Below are 22,122 nucleotides of genomic sequence, written 5' to 3'. Positions count from 1 at the left end.
AATTTTTGCGCGACTCACAAATGTCCCTGAAAAAGTAGGTCTCATGATAATTGAGTTTCGTTAACTCCAGGTAAACCGGGCTGAACAGGCTTCTTGCCATAGGGGTTTTGTGTTTTTCTCTGCTCTTGAGTGAGTCTCTAATAGGGGAAGAGAAGCAATGGCATCTCTCAAGCTTATCCGATCACGGAACATTTATTTAGCAAGACACCTCTTGGGACTAGTAGGAAATGCTGCTCCATCCCAGTACTTCTTTTACTTTTTAGTAGAAGTGTTTGAATGAGTAATAATTGGATGTGCATGTAAGAAAATTGGCAACCTCAAGAGCTATGACACATACCTAACTCCGATTGTAAAATATTTGAGGGGACAGGCAGGCTCCTGCTTGTCTGTTTGGCAGCATTGTGTTCCCAGCAGCTAACATCAACTCGCTTAACTAGGCAGTTCAAGAAGATGAGTTTAATAACCAAATTTACTCTGGGTCAGGTTTCGCAGACCAGCCTGGACCTGCATCCTCATTACCTCAACCCCCATCTCTAACCCCCGTGGAGAACAAAGGATGAGGGAAGCAAGGGACAAGAAAACATTCCTGTCTGTGTATTCAGTGGAGCCAAGGCACTAATAATGAGGTTTAAAATGATGGGTTGGCCACATCTAGTTTATATTTACACAATATTACATAGAGTCCCTGAGTCCGAAGGACCAGAGTCTGATGGGATTACAGGACAACAAAGATGAAGGAGAAGCTCATCCACAAAGGCAGTGCAACCTTGGCCATGGATGGCTTCATGTGCAGGAAAAGAAACAGGCAAACATTTATGTATTTATGCATAGATGGCAAGTGAGTAATTATTCAAGTATTCCTAAAAACCACACAGGAATAATGCTCTCAACCCAGTCCAGTGAATGGAGTAGGAATTTGCTTATAGTTTTGGGTAAGGAGTCATTATTTTCCTGGGAGAAACAGACTGCCATCTCTAGTTACTAATGAAAATCCAACCAGAATTTGGAGGGTCAGATTCTAGGGAGATCAACTTGCTTTTAAAAGCAGAGGAGCCATGCTTCCCATTGGCAAGATTCCTATGCAAGTCAACAATGTTCCAGAAGGAAATGGAAGTACATCACGTTGTACCTAAATATATTGCTATCTTTTCATGAGTCCCCTCTTTCTTCCAGCTTGTTCTATGTTTCGATCCTAAAAGTTACAGAGCTACTGTGATCAAAGACACTGTCTCCCTTGGGCCATCACAACCTCCATCTCCTGGAATGGGTACCAGCAGGCAGTTGGTGGAACACGGATGAGAGACCAGATTTGAAGGAGGTTAAGGAAGACCACGAAAGGAGATGGCCAATGATGGGAAAGGATGGAGGAAACCAATTTTTGTCATGGTTATCAAAGGACGAGACTAAACTCTGCTAACACATGGACCAAAATACATATTGGATCTACCAGACTGCAGATTCCCAGGAGGAAAGGTTACATGTTAAGGCTTCGCTCTCCAGTATGGAAGCCACAGCTACATGTGGCTTCTGAGCATTTGAAATGTGGTTAGTGCCACTGAGGAACGAAATTTTAAATTTTATTTATTCTTAATTGATGTAAATTTAACTTAAACATTGACCCTCGGTTTAGTTGTTGGAAAACTTTCAAGTGTGCTTGGAGTGACTTGGGTACATAAATCCACTTTTAAGTCATAAATTTTATGAAACCTAAATACAGAATAAGAATTTCCAATGAATTCAGCTCCTTAAGTGGGTTGTTCTTTATGTGCAAAATACACACTGATTTCAAATACTTCATACAAAAAAATAATGTGAAAGTACTTCATTAATAGTTTCATATCTACTACATGGTGAGTTGATAGTATTTTAACAAATTGTATTAAATATTACCATTAAAATTAAATTCACTTGCTTCTTTTTAGCCCCTCCAAAATTCAGAGTTTGCATAGCTCTCATCATATTGCTACTGACTGCAATGTCTTGGGAGCTTGGAATTTTTTTCTTTCTCAGCCAACATAGAACATTCTGCAATGGCGGAAAGTTCCCTGTCCTATGAGCCAGCATCTAGCCTTTGTTCTGTAAAGCTTCCCTTCATGTGACCTTGGGTAAGTCAATTTCTCTGAGATTTAATTTCTTCATCTGTAAAATGTTGATAATAGTTCCCACCTACATTACACAGTTGCTGCATGAAGGATAGGTCACAGAGGAAACAAAAGAATACTCCTAAGCAGTGAAGTGCTGTCCCAACCCAGGGCGACGAACGGAGGAGCTACTCTATAAATATTAATTGGATGAATGCACTTCCAAGCTTCCTGTCTCTCTGCTAAAATTCTGCATCAGTGGCTAGCCCTGTGCCTCTCGCCAATCCACAGACGCTGAAAGCAGGACGGTGCCTTCCAGACCAAAGGAACCGACGGAACGGGCTACGCGGGGCCACTTATCTGGAGCATCCCCTCCGTTCTCAGACCCACTTATCTGGCACCCGAAGGGAACCCACAGAGGAGTTTCCCCAAATGCAAATCCCCCAGTGTTCTTCAAGAGCCTGACCCCCGTTTTCTTGCATCAGCTGCTTCTAACTCCCAGGTGAGTCCAGCACTCTCAGGCCCAGGCAGGCACCCCGGGGCGTGCTGCGCTGCCCAAACGTGCGGGAAGCATCCCCAGGGAGCCGACTTGGTCTGTGGGCTTGTTGGAAACGCAGCGGCCGAGGCCACTCCCCGGCACTCAGGGCGCCTGGGGACGACCAGCAGCACCTTCTAGTTCATCCGCCCAGAGGCGCCCCTGGGAAAATGTGTCCGCGTGGAGAGGGCACCTTTTTCTTTTTTTAACCTTTTTTTTTTTTTTTTTTTTTTAATTTATGATAGTCACCCAGAGAGAGAGAGAGAGGCAGAGACACAGGCAGAGGGAGAAGCAGGCTCCATGCACCGGGAGCCCGACGTGGGATTCGATCCCGGGTCTCCAGGATGGCGCCCTGGGCCAAAGGCAGGCGCCAAATCGCTGCGCCACCCAGGGATCCCTGGGCACCTTTTTCTCCTTCTCAAAAAGGCCCCAATATGCTGCCATTGGTCCTGCGTATATGCAAGGCACCTGTTACCCTCCCCAGACGTTTCTGGGCTGCACCGGGAGGCAGCATCTCCTGCGTCCATTATTTTACGGTTCCTTCTGTTTCCCTTTCTCCCAATGCTCTGCTCATGCTTCCATTTTTCTCAGTTCTTCCTGACTTCTGCTTCAGTTGTATTTCCAACGTGCCAGGCCATGCTCTCCGGATCAGCCCCCCCGGCTCACAGCCCGGGCAGGACTCAGAAGTGCTCCTTCCCAGCTGTCTGTCTGGCCCTGTTTCTTCGCTGGTGTTCCCTTCCTCGTCCTCTTCGGGCATCGGGCAGCCGGGGTTCTCTCGGGGTCCTGAGCCCTGAGCTGGCCAGCCTTCCCTGCCCTGCATCCTGAAATCCTGCTCCCGCCGACCTCCCCCCCTACCTACCCCCCCCCCCGCGCCCCCTCTGATGACCTCTCTCTAGCCCACTTTCCAGCAGCGCCTGGTGCCCCTTTGGAAGTATGACTCCCCTATTCTCAAGAGCCGAATACTGACTTCTCCAGAACCACCTGCCCCCAGTGTAAGCTCCGCCAGGCTTTGCCCCGCGTGCGTGATGGACTTTCCCCACCAGTTTCAAATCCTCGGAGCTGAGTTCAGGGCCTGGTGCGAAGAATATGCTCAACAAATGTTTGCCAAATGGACTCCTGATCCTCCTCCAACTCCAAGGAACTCATCTTCATTGTAATGCGGACCAAAGTCTAAACTAAAGGGTTAAGGCTCTGAATAGGGAATTTCAGTATTGTCCTGGGGGGAAACTCTGGCAGGGGCCAGGGGCTGACTTACCCTGTTTCTGCCAAGAAGGTCAGGGGTGAGAGGGAGGATCTGCCCGAGGGGTAAATTATTTGATCTTCAAAACCCAGGGATTTTCAAAGTGTTCTACTTGGACCAGGGCAGCAGCGGCCCCTGAGAGCTTATTAGGATGCAGATTCTCAGGCCTCGCCCAGAGGTACTGGCTCCAATATCGGGGGGTGGGGCCCAGCGAGCTGCTTTAACAAGCCCTCCCAGGGTGACTGAGGCTGGCCGCAGTTTGAGAACTGCTGTAGTAAGCATTCCTTGCTGCCCACCCCCATCTGCTTGTCGAGGAAACAAGGATGTCAGCCCTGAGTGGATCACAGGGCCTTGGGGTTACTCATTCCCGCAGAAATAATTTTGCAGGAGGGCTGGCTGGAGGCTTCTCTCAGTGGCTGTGTTTCTGCTCGATCAAAACAAAACTCAAACTGAGCAAAAAACACCTGAGAGGTCTGTCCCGGACACGATTCTATGAAAATTCCAAGAATAAATGAACTCCTAGCCTGTAGGTTTTGTTCAGGGTGAAGCAGGCCTTTGGTCGGGGTGAGTCGGGGATTGTTTTGAGGACCCTTGACTGAGGGAAGACCATCTCAAAGGGCTGGTGGCCCCAGGTGAGCGACATCTCAGGCCTCAATCGCATTCCGCTGGAGCTCTTTACAGAGAGGCTGCTTTGTAGCGCCCCGATATAACGAATATCGAGGTTCACTGCGGGACCCATCTTCAAAGGAAAAGCAAGATTGAAGTTCAAGGATAAAGAAACCAAGTTCTGTAGTATTTCCTGAAATACCAAAGGACTTGCTGCTCAACTCTACAAAATAATCTCAAGCTATTTTTAGGGTCTTTACTTACATGACACTTCATTTTTCAAAATACATTTAAAACTCCTCTAGGTGTTAGATTTTCAGAAAGCTGTGGTTTTTGACTGTATAAAAAGAATGTGCTGCTCACGTTCTTTTGCAGCTGCTCCATGGTGCAGCAGGCCAGTCTGGAAAGCATGGCCTGCGCTCCCTAAACCAGGCGACCTCCCTTCATTCCAGACCCCTCAGCTCCCAGGCAAGCCCGGGCCTTGGACCCCAGGTGTCCTCGCCTTGCTGACGCTTTGTAGCTAGTTTGTACATTGTTGAAGGGGAAAACATCAATCATGCCTGATCTTGAGGCTGAGATTGATCAAAATTTAAGACTGCCTTAAGGAAAACAGTTCGCGTTCGGTCACCTACGGCATTTAGCTGTCTGCCAGACATGGGCCTCTTAGCGAGCTCATCAAAGGGTCCCTGCTAAACAAACCGATTTCTGAGTCAGACAGTCAAGGACTCATTATCCCTTAAGTAATTTATGGGATGCCTTTATTTTCCGTAAATCTAGTTACAATAAAGAAACTGTCTCCTTGAGTTTTATAGTTTCTAATTTTCAGAATCTTTGGGTTTCCTCCTCTTAGTTTTTTAAATTCTCCAAATATGTATTTAAAGAACGATTTCTCCTTCCTGCGAGTGGCTTGACGTTTGAGCATCCCCACTTCTATTTCTGGAGCTTGATTTAAAATAGCTCTCAGCGTGCTCTGTCCCCTGATCAATGACTGGCCGCACCCTTACCCATCAGATGCAGACCCCCGGGGGCGGGTGAGGGACCAGGGAGGCTGCGGCCCAGCGCTGGGCTGAGCCTCCTGACCTCCCGGAGACGGAGACGGTGTAATCCTGCCTGGAATCACACCGCCCAGAAGAGGCCCCTCACTGGGCCTTCCCACCAGAAGCCCAACAGACCAATAAAAATACAGAAACCCCAGAGGCCCCAGGGCAGAAGTAGAAAGGGACTTCATTGACCCCTTGAAAAAAGGAGTGAAGGGAGCAGCAGAGGTGACCATCCTTAAGACAATGTTTCTTTATGAAACCTTGAAACTGGTTTCTTTTTAATTTACCGAAAATATAGATGAAAGGGCATTTGGAGATTCCCGTTAGGGGTAAGAATCGATTTTTCTATGTGGGGTTCTAGTTGCTCCTCTACCCTGATGAGTTGTGTGATGTCACCTCAGCTCTCTGAGCTCGGTTTCTGTTTGGAATCAAGGGGTCGAAAACACCAAAGCCATAAATATATGTACCACAACCAATAGAGATTAAATGGTATATTCTATATAATGGTATATAACTCCCTTTACAGTGTCTATTCCTCATCAACGTCGGCTATGGCATCTATATGCCTAACATCTATGTGCAGGTACACACAACCACATGCACACACAACACCACACATACACATACACACACACAACCACACACATACACATACAACCACACATACACACAACCACACACATACCACACACCTACAATCACACACAACCACACACACACCACACACATACAGCCACACATACACACAACCACACACAATAACCACATACACCACACACACCATGCACATACAATCACACATACACACAACCACACATACACACAACCACACACAACCACACACACACCATGCACATATGACCACACATACACACACACAACCACATACACACACAACCACACACACAACCACACATATGCACAACCTCACAGACAACCACACACACATACACACGCGCGTGTGCAAGTGACAGGTGGAAATAACTTCCACTCACTAAAAGTTCTAAATTTCTATATATTAAATGGAGTCTAACTAAAGTAGAAAAATCCTTTCTATGAAATTCTAGGAGGTCCTTCCCAGAATATTAGTTAGACAGACTTTTGATGGATGCTCTTCTAAAACTCATTCCAAACACACATTCATTCTAAGCAGAGAAAGAACCAAGGCTAACAATGACGCCTTCATTTTACATGGTACTTTGTTCTTTGGAAGGCACTTTCACATACATTTCCTTGAGAAAAACAAAACTGGCCACCCAAGGTCACGATGGCAAGTCTGATAAGCCAATGTTCATGACAACAGTGATAAAATTTTCTTTTGTATCTTAAAATGCAAGTGAAAGACTCCTAAAATCCAGGTCTCATTTTAACACATGAAAATTTCCAGTCCATTTTCACTGCAATTTCCAGGAATGGGCAGAGAAAGAAATCCCATCTTTAATTAGAAGACGAGAAATTTCTAAATATACTCTGAAACGACAGCCAGTTATAATATATTCAACACATATTTGTATTCAAATTATGTTTTTTTTTCACTGTGTCTGTGTTTTCTATCTAAACATTTATAATTCAGTTAGGAGATGCTCTTATTAGAATAAAAGCAATTGTATTAGATACCATTTAAGACTGACCGCACTTACCGGTTTCCTGGATGTCCAGGACTCAGTGGCTGCAGTCAGAAAAAATGATTATTGAGCTGCAGGCTGCAATCTAGCCCCTGAATTCCCAGAGAAGTCTTTGTCAGAACTTCCATTTCCTTCCCTGACCACAGCCCCTGGTGGACAGGCCTGCTTTTCAGCTGACCTTTTTCCTTTTTTCTCTCCAGAATCACCAGCCAAATGGCTATGTTATCCTCCTATACACCTACAATTGCCAATCCTCCCTTTTTTGGACAAAAGTGTTGTAACATGACTTTTACGATCACCAAATAAAAATAATAAATCATATATCCAACAAGCACATGATTTGTAAAACTCAATCTATTGCCACATTGAAATATACCTAAGATGTCAAAGGAAGTCACGTTTAATAAGATAAACAACGTGTATTTTGAAATTTCAGCACTCAGGTACACGTATGTTAGAAGATAGGATGAGGCAGTCAGATGCTCACCCCTGGAGGCCTGTAGCATGATTCTGAGTGTGACAGGTACAAATGCAGACTGACAGGGGTACAACAAGTGATGTGGCTTTTCAAAATGTCAAACAATTCCTGTTACAGTTTCTAAGATGTTAAAGAACAACCTTGCCTCAACTTATACAATTGTTGCATTCTTTAAAATTATGTTAGGACTGTCTAAAAAAAAAAAATCAAAGATTAAATTAAAAAAAATTTGTGCAAAAAGCACAGTTTAGATCTTGGCCCAGATCGCTATAAACAGGATTTTTATCTATGTGAATGTCAAGCAGGACACTCAAGAGTCATGAGCCTTGGGGCTGGTTCTTCCCTCGGAGGGAGTCACAGACATTGCAAGATTCCAAAATCCTGTACTACTAGTGCCTATTACATTTCAGAGATGCCCCCTAGTCATCTGAACAATGGGGGGAAAATGTTCCCTTAAATTTCCAAAGAAATGTTTCCTTAAGTTTACAGGGTGGTACTGCCCCCACTGAGAACAGTGCCATAGGGTTGTTGCCTGTATAAGATTAAGTAGATTTAGGTATAAAACATCAGGATTATTGGTATGGTATATACTGGGAAGCATGGGTGGGATCTAGACAAGACCCTGGCTGAAGGAGGCTCTCCCCAGTAGATTCACCCAGGATGCATTCAAATGAGAAGGTCTCACAGGTGGATAGCCTTGGTTAGCGATCATGACAATGGTCCAGAGATTAGGTATAATGGAGGCCGCAAATTATATTGCAGTAGTGAGAAGGAAAAGGAAGAGGGTGTGGCTGGGGTAAACTAATTAGAAATGGATGATCTTTGGGAATGAATAGAGCAGGGAAGAAATTAGTCAAAGAGGGCTTCAAAATTTGGATCCCGTGTAGACACTGATGCTCTGCCCAGGAGGAAGGACATCAGGAAGTGGAAGCCAATTGAAAATAGGGCCATTAAAAAAAAAAGAAGAAAAAAGAAAAAGAAAATAGGGCCATTAAGGTTGAGAGAAAGAGAGGGAGAGGGAGGGAGAGAGATCAATTTATGTGCATCTACATCTGTGTATATTATTCAGGGGAGACATAAGAAAGGCTTGAGCAGAGTCAAGGACAGTCCGTTCAGTTACTTAGAGGTGGCAAAAGGAAGAGGAGCAAGCAAGACTATAGAAAGAAGAATAACGAGAGACAAAAGATCCTCTGAATATTGCAGCTCAAGGGTGTGGGAGAGAATTTCAGAGCTCTTAGATGGAGGGAGTAGCCAGGAGGGTCACTGCCACAGGAGGCCATGGACACGTGGACAGCTAGTGGTGGCTCGACGTCAGAATGGGGATGTCACTGCTGACCTTGGAGGTGGCAGTTTCCCTAGCTCACACCTGCAAGAGGGGAGTGGAAGGGACAGCTGGGAAGTGGACACTCGGTGTCTGGAGTTCTTTGGAGTATTTGGTGCTGCAAGAACCCCATGTAGCAACAGGGAAAGTATTGAACTCTCTTTGCAATGCAGTCCGGAGGGCACTGAGTGCCTGTGTGCTCCTGGGGAGGTGACCCTGTGTGAACCCGGACTTTGCTCACAGAATTAGAAGGCTGCACTTAGTGAAGTGCCCAGAGAGCGAGAGAGAGCCTCCGTTTCCCATCTCACTTCCAGCCTTCTCTTTCTTTCCTGAGTGGAAGGGGGGAACCACAACAGAGACGTGGGCCAGACAGCCGGAACTGACCCAGGGGACCAGGAGGGATGAGGCCACCAGCTCCAGTGGAAGCCCCTCGAGAAAGAAGACACTCACTCCTCGGACGCAGGGCTGAGAGAAGGTGAGGCGTGAAGGAGACAGCCTGGTTTTCAGCTGGAGAGCAGGAAAATGAAATGGGGCAGCTTTTGTCTGATGGCTCCAGCCCTCTGGGTCTGGTAGGAGACGCTCTACCTGCCCAGACAGGCAGATGTGGGGCTGGAGCTTTCCAGAGAGCTCCTGAAGCTTTAGATGGCCCTCACAGGAGGCAGCAGAGGACACGACATCAAGCCAAAGAATGTCAAGTGGCCCAGGAGGCACGACCTCGGTGCGATAGCGTGAGCCTGTTCTGAAAATTAAAGTACGGTTTTGTCACTTTCCCCCCCTGCCTTTGGCATCTGAGAGCCGGGGCAGAGAAGGGACGCTGTCAATTTCAAAAGTCAAGGCTTTGGACATGGGGCAATTTACGGCAACGACAAGGCCTGAGTTCTAGCAAGAATACCCGTGGAGGTGACTGGAGTTGAGGACCTCGGGGACAGGCTGTTCTCTCCTCATGGAAACTGTGTCTGCTATCCGGGAGTGCATATCGTAGCATGAAGCCTCTAGGTGTGTCAAGCATCTTGGGGGGTGGGTGTGGGTGACGTCAGAAGTGGGCATGGGGGGTATCCTCCAACCAAGGGGTAGCGGATCAGTTAGTTCATGGGCGCTCTGGAAATGAGAGAAGAGCCAGTGGCTTCCCTGAGATTAGCCTGAGCAGCCACACAGAAGGAGCCGTGAGACGTGCACACATCTCAATGGGCAGGAAAAGGCAGGTGCTGGAGCAAGCCTGCGTGCAGAGCCGACTGACAGATTCCTGGGACATCTTTAGTGGTGAGATAAGACCCAGGTATGGGCTTAAAACAAACATTTCTTGAGAACCTCCTGCCAGTGTGTTTTTGAGGTAAAAGGTAATAGAGACAAGAGAGATCAAAGCGTCTATGCCGGGTGGCCCGTGTTGACCGGAGGAGGTGGAGGCTAGCATACCTGTGGCTGGTGAATGTGGAGGTGCTGAGGAACAGGCTAGCACACAGGCGGTTTGGTTGCAAAATCCCCATGGCTCTGTTTCACCATTCTCTCCCCCAGTTTATGGCTCTCAGCCCACCAGACGGTGACAACGCCCCAGAGTTGTGCCCTTTCTCTGTCTCTGTCGCCTCTTCCCTCCCCTTCCTCTCTCTCTCTCTCTCTCTCTCTCTCTTTCTCTCTCTCTGCCCCCATCTGACCCATTAGGAAGTTCCTCTGGCTCTACCTTTCTAACAGATCCCAAATCTAGCCCCTTCTCACCATCCACATGGCTGCCACCTTCCTCTAAACTACCAGAATCTGGGTTAATGTGACAGGTTCCTAACCAGTCTCCTCTGCTTCTCACCATGCTCCAATACGGTCCCATCTCAACAAATTATTCTAGAAGATCCTCTGAAAATGTGATCAGAGCATGTCATTTCTCTGCTCAGATATTCCCAATGGCTCCCCAACTCCTGAGTATGGAAGTCAAGAGCCAAGAACCCAAACTGATCTTTCTGAGCAGCCCACTTTTCCCTGATCTCCTGCCTCCTTGTTCACTCCCCCTAAGTCACCCTTCCTTGCCTCTGGTGAGTCCTTGAGCAGCTAAATGTTGGCGTGCCTCAGGGCTCTGACCTCGCTGCTCCCTCTGCTGAGAATGTGCCTCTCCCACATAGTCAGATGGCTCAGATGTCAGCCTATGGGGACACTTCCCTGATGTAATATATTTCAGTCCTATCTCCATACTCCCGCTCACCTTGCTTTATTTCCCCCCAAAGTCCTTATCATTGTTAGATTCTCACATAGGTACTTACTTATCTTTTCAATGTCACCCCCAACCAGAATGACTTTGGTGAGGGCAGGTCTGTGTGTATCCCTGACAGCTAGTGCAACACGAAAACTGTAAGACATAGTAAGCACTCAGTAAATATTTGCTGAATGAGTGTGTGGATGAATGGACAAATAAGTGAATGAATATACTACACAGTCCATAGTTTACGTCTGTCTTTAGGGTTTGTTTTGTTCCATCCTCATGTTGTGATTGGAAATATTTCTCATTGTTGTTATTATGTCAGCTCTCTGGGACTCCAATTTCTTAGCTTTAAACTGGAAGGGGTGCAATAAATTTTAAGGCCACTTCTGCCCTTAAAGTTCTGTGATTGTACAGTGATTGGCAAGGCTGACTTAAGGAGGGATGTATTTTTAGGAACTCTTGTGGAAATCTTATCAGCTCTGCCGGGTTTGGCCTAGATTTGTTAGCAGGCTGCTTGAGCTGTGAGATCTTACAGGCGCATCTGTATGGGAAGGTGGCATTTGGAAAGCCCATTGTGTTCCTGCTCCAGAGTCCAGATCCAAGGGGGCACCCAGGTAGGGTGGAGAAGTGACAGGGTTTTGCACTGAGCACTAGGATAGAGCAGGTGTTGAATACTTAAGCTACAGCCTGCAAAAAGGACACAAATCTAGAACCTTGCACTCTAGAGGTTTAATACTTTTTTACTAAAAAAAAAATATATATATTAAATAAATAAACTAAAAAAGTAAATTAAAAAATACTTTTTTACATTTTCTCTTCTACTAGAACAGCACATTGACTGCTAGTGTGCACTAAAAACTCAATAATGCCCCCAGCCCATGGGTGGGTGTGGTGGTGGGAGCTGCTACAGTCTCAGACCTACAGGAGGGTCTCGCACTTTCTGAATGGGAGCAATACTGGCTCCTGAAGATTGCTGGCGGGAAGGTCCGCTGAAAGTGGGTGTGAATACGTTCCTTCATAAGACTGAGCTCCAAGTGGTGCCATCCCTGGCCCCAGTATTCTGTAGCAAGTGAAGGCCCAATATTTGAGCCACATGGATTCTCATCCCAGTGTAGTCTGGGGGTTTAACATACCTCCGAAAGCAGACCAGGGAGAGCAAATCTTCCTCTGTCCTCATCCCCTGAGACAGTGGCCATAGCCAGGTCCCCTTATTTCCGAGATGTGTAATCCAGCAGTTGAATACATCCCAGAGAGGTTCTGATGGGAAGAACCTCATTCCGCAACCTCTTTTCACATCCAACCCCACTCAATAACTTTGCAGAACACGGTTATTCTGGCATGGAACCAGATATGGAGTATCTGGATTGGACATTCCAAAGATTTAGAAGACCCCAGAAGGGTACAGAATGCTACTAGCTTGTTTGAACACTATGAAAAAGATACCATGAGGGTCACACATGCCAAGGTGATGGTATTTCATGAATATTTAACAAAATGAAAATTTCTTTACAAAGCACCATTTGACTTAAGCAGAACCCAGAAAACCAGGATGAGGGAGAGAGGTCAATCTATTATATTAAAACAAGTTTTTTTTTTTATTTTAATGTCATTTCACTCACCCTAGAAGTTAAAAAAAAAATCAATTTCCTGCCATAGTTTTTAAAATCTCTACGGACAAGGAATGACTCAAGCCCCAAGTATAAAGCAGGCTGCAGAAATGAGTCTGAGTCAACGATCCCTCTTACCTTTCAGGAAATTGAACTAACTGCTAGAATCAAAATCAACAACAAATATTTACGGCACTTAAAACCCGGAGCTCTGAGTAATAAATTTTTTTTTAAAAAAGGACAAACCTGGCAACAAAGTGCATATTCTAACATCGTAACACACTCTGATGTAACCCAGGTGGGCATCATTAGGTAACACGATGCTAATCGCTGGAGGCAGGTAGCACCACACGATCTGTCAAACCCAGCTCACGGGCCTGTTCCTTCCTCCAGAGCCCCTCCTCCCCACAGCAGACAGGGCACTCCTCCCACCCAGGCTGATCACCACTCCAGCTCTGCCTCCCCACTGCCACCAGTTGACGTTATTTCTAAGCAACGGCACCCTGTGCTGTGTCACCATGGCAACAGCGGGCCACCACTCTGATTTGTGCAACAGAGAAACTGGGGGAAAGGAAAAATAAGTCACCGGCTGCATTGCTCTTGGTCACGAGTAACTTCTGAGGGGGCAAACGTGCTTCCCATTTTCTGGAAGGGGAAACTGAGCAGCCAGTGCTCTCCCTAAATCCCATGAAAGGAGGAGTAAAGTGCAAAATCTGATGATTACAGCCTACACCTGGGGCTCTGCTCTCTTGTGACATGGCCATTTCCACAAGCGTCCAGTGCAAGGGAAACAAACAGAGAGGGGGTGCTTTGGTATTACGTAGATGAACCACGAAATCTTTAGACATCTATTTTAATGTACTAAACACTGCTCTCTCAATCACATGTTCTGCATATTTTTCCAAATACACAATTCTTATTTAAATGTACACACTTTTGCTTTCCCAGGTCTAATGACCTGTGGACTTCACTCAGTTCCTTAATCTCCTCTACCAACTGCATTTCTTTCAAAAACGTATCCATTTTCCTTTAAGTGTTTTTTAAGAGGCATACTGCTGAGTTGGAAAATTAATAACCTGGCATAACCTGTGATACCACCCTCACGACAAGCTCTCAAGTTACTTGTTCATTATTTTCCAAAATGATTTTATCACCTGCGTTCCCATGTGCATACTTCAATTGCTCTTCTAAGGCTGCTTATTCCTCAAACTGGTCTGACCTCCTTCTCTAAGAGAACCAATAGTTTGAGTCAAACCAAATCTGACAAGATAAAATAAGAGGAAAAAAGAGTCTTGAACAACGCCTTTTCTGTTATGCAGATGAACACATGGCTACCTACTTATATTATACCCTGTATATTCCACTAACTCCCCCGATTTTTAGTCATTAATGGTACATATGAAAAAGCAACTTGTCCACTCAGCAGTGCTTTTACATTTAAAGCAATATTTTGCTAACGAAGTCTCTTTTTAACTGGGGGTGAAATGAGAAATAATTTTTACAATTACAAGAGAACTCTATGTGCAGATGTAAATGATGTTTTGTTTACTGAGATATAATCAACATGACTTTCTTTTTTTAAAATTTTTTTTATTTATTTATGATAGTCACAGAGAGAGAGAGAGAGAGAGAGGCAGAGACACAGGCAGAGGGAGAAGCAGGCTCCATGCACTGGGAGCCTGGTGTGGGATTCGATCCTGGGTCTCCAGGATCGTGCCCTGGGCCAAAGGCAGGCATCAAACCGCTGCGCTACCCAGGGATCCCTCAACATGACTTTCTTAGGATTTAACAAAAGTGTGTATCTAAATGAGAAATGTGTGGCTCACTTAAATCCACAACTGCTAAGAGTCAAGAGATGTAGTTTGCCCTTGAGCTAACCACTGAACTTGAAACTTCCATTGCCTCATCTGTACTCGGTTGTTGCCAAGACCCAAGAGTTATACCGTCTGTGAAGGAATCTGGAGGACTTGAAGCAGAGCCCCAGTCAGAAGGCATCTCATCTCTGGGTTCTTCATCAAGCCAGGGCAGGAAGATTGCAACACTGATGGTGGAAATTTTGGTGGAGGCCACGCTGATAACCTCTGCAGCACTTGGCAGAGATGATCCTGTCTGCACTACTTTTTCCTGTAAGAATGACTCAGCAGCAGAAAATATTTATTAAGCCTGAGTACGACTTCTTCATAGCGCTAGCTGCTTTCACTAACTCCCCGTTAGCTCTGCTAACAGGCGTTCTGAGAGTCATCCAGCTTCTCAAATGGTAGATGCACTATTTTCAGAGAACCATTGAAGATGGAGGTCCTGTTCACTCCTCTGTGACTTAGGCCAATACTTTAGGCTTTTCCAATGGTTTCCTTCAGAGGGAGAAGCATTTGGTTATCAAGAGTTAGGAAAAGGATGCAGCGCTTGAATACACAGTCCATGGGCAGATAGATTATAGAGCCTTCATAGGTAACTAGCTCACTCACCTCATCCCCCAGTGAAAATATATTTAGCTCACTAGACTGCAGGCAGTTTCTAGAAGGCACTTATTTTTCCAAAGTGGAAAAGTGTAAGAAATAAAGGCTCTCTGAAATACACTTGACTACTCTGGGGAATAGCTTAATTGCCTAATTGTCAACAAGCGGGTAGGGCTGGCAGTTAGAAGAGCGGAGTTAGTTTTTGCACAGTCATGGTGGGGAGTGGGGGGGGGCGGCAGGAGATTTGGGATGAGTCACAGTCCCTCTCCAGGATTCAGCTTACCCAACCCTGAGAAAGAGACACTGAACCAAGCAGTGGTTGTCAGTGGGTGTGAGTGGGTACACAGTCAAAGGCAAACATAGTGTGTAGCTTATAGAAGCATCAATTTCACTAAAAAAAAAGGGGGGGGTTGAGATAAAAGAGAAAGTCAAATAACTTCAAGGGTAGGTAATTTTGAATTTTTTTGTATTAGAGCAGACATACATAATGGAGTAGAAGGTACTATTTAGAGTCTTCAGATAAATAAGAAGCCTTCTTCTGTAAGTCATTCTAAGACTCAGGAGACTAACACCTCTCTCCTCTGCTTTAAAGAGGCCTCAGTGGAAACACTTGAGAAAATACTGAACAACAGGGTCTCCAGGGCCACTTCTGCTTGGACATGCTAGGAGTCATGTTTCTTGCCTAGCAGTGACAAAGATCTTTAGGGAGATACCTGTGATCCAGTGGGGTTTGCTTTGTTACCCAGCAGCAGAAATACAAAGTTAAAACTAAAGATTTCATCTGAATCACTAACCATCCTTGGAGGAGAAAACAGTGCTTCTCCAGATTATTCACATGCCTAAAATGACCATGGGAGCATACTCTGGATTTAGTGTCACAACTTTGGGGCTATGAAATCTAACATACTAACTTACTACAATATTAGAGTCAACCAAGGGCACCTGGGCTCTTATTGCCACCGAAAAGTCACATCCATTTGGTTTCAATTGTGTTTGTTCTCACTTGGCACAATCAATCTTGCTTTAGGAAATCCATCAAATTAACTAATTTTCTTAGGAGTCTACACCATGACTGAGGATAATATGTATTTGGAATTGTAGATCATCTTATATCCCTACAAGTATAAGGACTAAATACTAAAGGAGAGGACTAGATTTAGGGTCAAAAGAAGTCAAAAAGGCAAGTTCAAATCAAATGGTTACACTGAAAAATATATTTTCAAAATAGAGGCAAATACTTTGCAGAGGGCATTTTAAAGATAAGTTAGAGTAAATGCATTAGAGTACATTGATAACACTGGTTTGTGTCTTAATTTAAACTTTTACAACCAAAATTTTCATGGGCCACTCCTGGAATATTGCTAAGTGCCTTCCTTTTCATCATAATGTAGCAAAATCTTCCATCATGCTTTGAAAATTAGAACTAATATGTTTTATTTTATTTTTGGTGTAGATCATAGTTTATTTTTCAAAGAGAAATCATAAATACTAACAAATCTGGAGATGATTCAGTGTTAAAATATTTTCATCTAAGTAGTTAAAATGCTTCTTATGCAGCAACACTTATCAGTCAAAATTTTAGATGCTTGAAAAATTTTTATTAGAAAACCCCTAAGAAAAATCTAGCACATTTTTGAGAATGTTAAGCTTCTGAAGAACACTACATGATGACTTCTGTAATAAGTATTAAAAATAAGCATGACGTTACTATAAAAAAAATTGTGTGCATCACCATTTTACAAAGGGAAGATTACTGAATGATATTTTTTATGAATGTGAAAACCAGTAAACTTTAAAACATGTTTACTTCTCCCACATTCACCTGTATAGCTGCAGACTTTCCTCAACCAAAAAAAAAAAAAGAGAGAGAGAGAGAGACCTGGACAGGCAGAAGGGGAAGCCCTCTAGTAATGAACAAACAGGAACTGCAAGCAATATTTGGTTTTACTCACATGTCACAAGTGTTTGTTTTTCAGAGGATCAAGTTTTAGCTCATAAGTATATAATTAGTGTAATAAGAACTTAATAAGTATGTAAGTACTCACTTGATATCATTTAATCAAGCCATGAACATTTTTGGGTGCAGTTATGTGAGCAGAACTATGCATCCCTAGATTCTGTAGGGTTGGGACTAGACTTCTTCATTCTTTTGCTTTAAGCATAGGGTTTAATAAGTTATTTGTTGAATAGGTAAATGGATGGATGGATGGATGGATGGATGGATGGATGGATGGATGGCTGAGACAAAGCAAAAAAAAAGTTGGCTCTCTTTATTTTAAATATATATCAGTTATATTTTCTATGAAGCAAGAAACTTATGTGCCATCAGTCTAAATGTACTACTCTGCATTTTTTAATATCATAAAACTAATATTTATGAGATACTTAAGTGCCTTGGATTTCAGTTAGCAAGATGAAACATCTACTGCTGGTTGCTATAATTAGTTTAAAATTCCCTGGGGAACCTTACATTCATAGCAGGATGTAAAATATAGAGAAACCTCTATCACTAGCCATTTCTTTTTGAGAATTTTCAAAAGATCAGCTATTCAAAATTTTTTAAAAGTCAGAAATAGTGTGGCCAATACATTAATAGGTAACAGAAATATATCGTATAATTGTTGAGAAAAAGGAGAAAATGTTGTCATTATCTCGATTTGACATGATTATATACCCAGAAAACTCAAGAGAATTAAATTTAAATTTCACAAGGAAAAAGTGAGTTCCGTTAAGTTGCCAGAAATGAGATAACTAAATAAAGTAAATGAAACCAATAGATTTCTTGCTTTGTAGCAATAATCACATAGGATATATAATAGAAAATATATAATTCATAATAGCTACATAAAACACAAAACAACTGGGAATAACGTTAACTGAAAATGTTTTGTATAAAAAATTAAGGAACTTTACCTGGAGATACAAAGTGTCATTTAAACAAACTGAGAGATATTTCTGGATTGACATTCCTATCATTTAAAAGTATTAGTTCTCACCAGAGGAATTGATAGATTCAACACAGTTATAACAAAGCCTTGAAAGATTTTTTTGTTCTTGTTGGAAGAAGTTGTTATGAGTATAGGAATGAATTTAATGATTTTGAGATTTTTTTCTAGAAGAAGAAATAGATGAAGACTGAAGATAAATTTCATAAAAAGAATCATAATATATGGGCTCAGACCTTAGTAGATATATGTTGTACCAGTCAAAAACAAAAGTTTGTTCCTGCTGAAGAATACACAGACAAATCAATGCAATTAACCAAACTCATCTTGAAAGGAATGGCAGTGTACCCAAGAACTCAGGATCCAAGATAATAAGTACTACACATAGAGAAAGGATGTCTTATTCAGTAAGCACTATTTAGGAAAATGGGGGGGGGGAGTATAAATTAATTGAATTTATTAACTCAACTTGTACTATTTGCCAAAATAAATTGCAGTGTTGATTTGATTAAAAAGATAACTCACAAAAGGGCAAAAGAATATACCAGTGAATCTTTGGTAACAGGCATATAAGTGTCTCTGAGAATAAAAAACTATGCAAACAACAAAAAGGTCAATCCATTTTTAGTGGCTTCGATACATTTTAACTAAAAACTTCTGACTTCCTGGTACAATATCAACTGAGCAGAAGGAACTACCTAACTCCCCTGCCCAAGTCCCCAGTGCAAGGGAGATTTGCTATGAACTAGCTAAAGGTTGATAAAAATATGGGAAAAGAAAACTGGAAGACTGTTAGAAATAGAGAAATCGTATCAGTTACATATTTTGAAGTCTCTACTGCTATGAGTTGTAGTGGAAAATCCAACATTTTGCCAAGTAGCTACATTAACCTGAAAGCCAGCAGGTCAGTGGTTTGTCTCCCTTGAGCAGTGGGAAGAGCAACAGCAAGGAGGCTTGGCTGAGTTGAATACTTGGCATGAAGGCTACGCAGAGGAAACGTTGGGTGGAGAGGAGTAATCCCTATGGCAAGAAAGTGAAGCAGGGATGACACATCCATGCTGGGTACCCCCTGGCTGGAATTCCCTTCTCGCTGTACTGAAGCTACCACACCACTGAACTCAATCAAACTTACACCAAGGAATCCTCTGCCTACTATCTAGGAAAATAATTCTATTGATGGTCAGGTGGCAAGTGGGGAGCTATAAAAAGATTTCTGTGCCCTGTCCTGAATAAAAGGAAGCAAGCCTGGACAGGTCTCTTTCCAATAACAAACAAACACTTAGATATGCAATAAAGATCCAATATGACACCAGTGTAAAGTGTCTGCAAATGAAAAAAGAAATAGAAGGTCAAGATTGAGAGCTCAAAGTTTATCATAAAAGAAAATGAAAAAATGCTAAGGTAGCATCTTGCTTTGCATTTTCAATAAAATTCAGGAAAGCCCATTCTTTCTTCATAAACCTTGAAACAGGAAAGTTAAGATAGTAAGAGGAAACAACAGACCAAACTGAAAATGGACTGAAAGAGCAATGGGTAAAGATGGCGGCTTGATGGCATCAGTAAAGAATGTGAGGAAACCACCGCTTTAGTAGCAGAATTAAAACCTTAATTTAACGCAATAGAGAGCACTGTCAGTGTACAAAATGGAGTCAGTGAGGTGGAGAATACACTTGAGACATATTTATTCAACATAGAGAAAAAGGAAAAAGAGGCTTAAATGACCCAAGAGCTGCTCACAGATACAGAGGTCAGAAAACAAAATCGAAACTAAGAATAATTCATGTCTCTAGAGAGAGAAAAATAAAGGAACAAACGAAATAGCAGAATTAAAAGACACAGAGTAGAAAATTGGGGGAGGTTCAAAGGGAGTCAAAAAAGAAGAGACTTCCATGCCCTAGGAAAGCCAATGAAAAACTCTGAGAACCTAGAATATTCCAGTAATCACTAAGATAAGGGAAAATTTCTAAAATTATTTAGCCCCTCTGCCCAAAAAAGAGTTAACTACAATCAAATTGATTGGCTTCTTTCTTGCAGTACAAAAATTAAAAGCCAATAGGAAAATGTCTAGAGAGGGGCACCCGGGTGGCTCAGTCAGTTGAGCAACCAACTCCTGATAATCTTGGCTCAGGTCATGATCTTGGGGTCCTGGTATGGAGCCCTGCATCAGGCTCTGCACTCAGCTTGAGATTCTCTCCCTCTGCCCCTCCCCTCCCCTCTCCCTCTCTCTCACACACACACATGAATAGATAAAATCTTTAAAAAAATGTATTGGCTTCTCTTTTGCAATATAAAGTATTAAAAGCTAATAGAAAGATGTCTATAGAATGTTGATGGAGGTTATTTTTATTCCAGATAACATACTCTGCCATTTATTTCCTACCTGAAAATGAAAATTATTCTTTAATATTCAAGGGGTAAAAAATACATAGTTTCTAGGAATCCCACTTTAAGGGATATATCCTACCAGAAAAAGATCAAGCATGGGATTAAATATTTATGTATCAGTATATTAATCCCAGCATAATTTATGAAAATAAAAAAAATCAGAATCAATGTAAATGTTAACTGACAGGAAGTGCTAAAGTAAATTATTGTACATTCATGTTATTAGATACTAGGCAGCTTTTAAATTCGAACAATGTAGAATGTCAGATCTAAATGCTTACCATATAATATTAAACATTTTGTATCTTTTCTTCAGGAAACAAATATTTTATCATCAGAAAATAAAATAAAACAAAATAAAATAAAACAAAAAATATTCATAAAATTCTAAAAATGCCCCCTGGGCTTTTATACTTGCAACCATGTCATTTCCTCATTTAAAACTGAACAATAGGTCAAATGTCATGAAGATCTAGGGATGCTCACGTATAAAATGTGAATATACTTTCCAGACTGAACATCCTAAAATGCAAGAAAAGTAGTGAACTAGGGAAGTCAAATTATTTTGCTGAGTTTGGACACATTTTCACTGATGTGAACTTTGCCCACTTAGTTGATACAATAAGCATATTGCATATCATAGTCAGTTGTCCAAATTGTTTGGCAGAAATTATAATAATAAGTGTGACTGAAAAATAAGTCACAAGTAAAATACAGTTTAATATTTAAACAACTTGATGTTAATTTGAATAATCCAAACTCACAGTGAGTAGGTTGTGGTAGGGGGCTGGCCAACTTTTAAGAAAAGAGATTAAATAAAAGAATGAACAGAGTGACAATGGCTTGCAAATTGTAGCTTCCTAATATAGTAAAATTTGCATAACACTTCTCATAGAACTTGGCATGAAAATGTTAAATTATAACTCCTTATTATTACTTCTAATAATAAAACATAATTAATGTAAAATTAACCACTAAGGAACCAAATGAGACAGTTTTAACATTACATTTAGAATAAGGCTCCACCTTCTCTTCACCTCCTGTTATTATATAGGATTTCAGAATAAAAGGGGAAATTCTAAGGGGAAAAAAGCATTATCTGGGTTTTATTATTCTTAGCAGCAATAGTGAGCATGGAGTTTCCTTTTTGTATTTTACATGGTTAAAGATATTATGCTATGGCTTGATCCCTTTGGGGACTCAGAGCACATATTTTCAGAAGGGTTGGCTAAGGTTTGGGATGAAGCGTGAGTCCATGGTATCAGCAACCCATAATCATTGTCTCTTGCTTTAATCAACTAAGCTATTCAACCATGTACAAGAGCCTCAAACATGTCTATGAAATATTATGAAAAGTAAATTGTTATGCAATGAGTAAATAATTACATGTTAAGTCCAGGACTACTAATAAATATGGGAAGGAATATCTGCCAAGAAACATTGTTTCTAGTGCAACATAAAAATATTGAACTAGAATGAGATTGTCTGATGACAAATTATTTTAGGTTTAAAAAATATAATGAAGGATTTGCCCTATTGGCTTTGAGGCAGACTAAATGTTTTCAAGATTGAGTACAACAATGTTTCGGGGTAAAAATCACAGCTAGAGCAATTGGTCTAC

At 42.4% G+C, this 22,122-nt stretch overlaps 1 protein-coding gene across 5 annotated transcripts in view; it reads right to left on the bottom strand.

Annotated features, from left to right (window-relative positions):
• MBNL2 (muscleblind like splicing regulator 2) overlaps positions 1–22,122 on the bottom strand; it is a 162,168-nt gene that overhangs the window by 113,056 nt on the left and 26,990 nt on the right. The gene's annotated exons all lie outside the window — the stretch shown is intronic.

Source organism: Nyctereutes procyonoides, unplaced genomic scaffold (assembly GCF_905146905.1).
Source record: "Nyctereutes procyonoides isolate TBG_1078 unplaced genomic scaffold, NYPRO_anot_genome, whole genome shotgun sequence".
Classification (NCBI taxonomy): domain Eukaryota; kingdom Metazoa; phylum Chordata; class Mammalia; order Carnivora; family Canidae; genus Nyctereutes; species Nyctereutes procyonoides.
The sequence above is the reverse complement of the archived record's forward strand: the minus strand, read 5'-3'. Positions and strand labels throughout refer to the sequence as shown.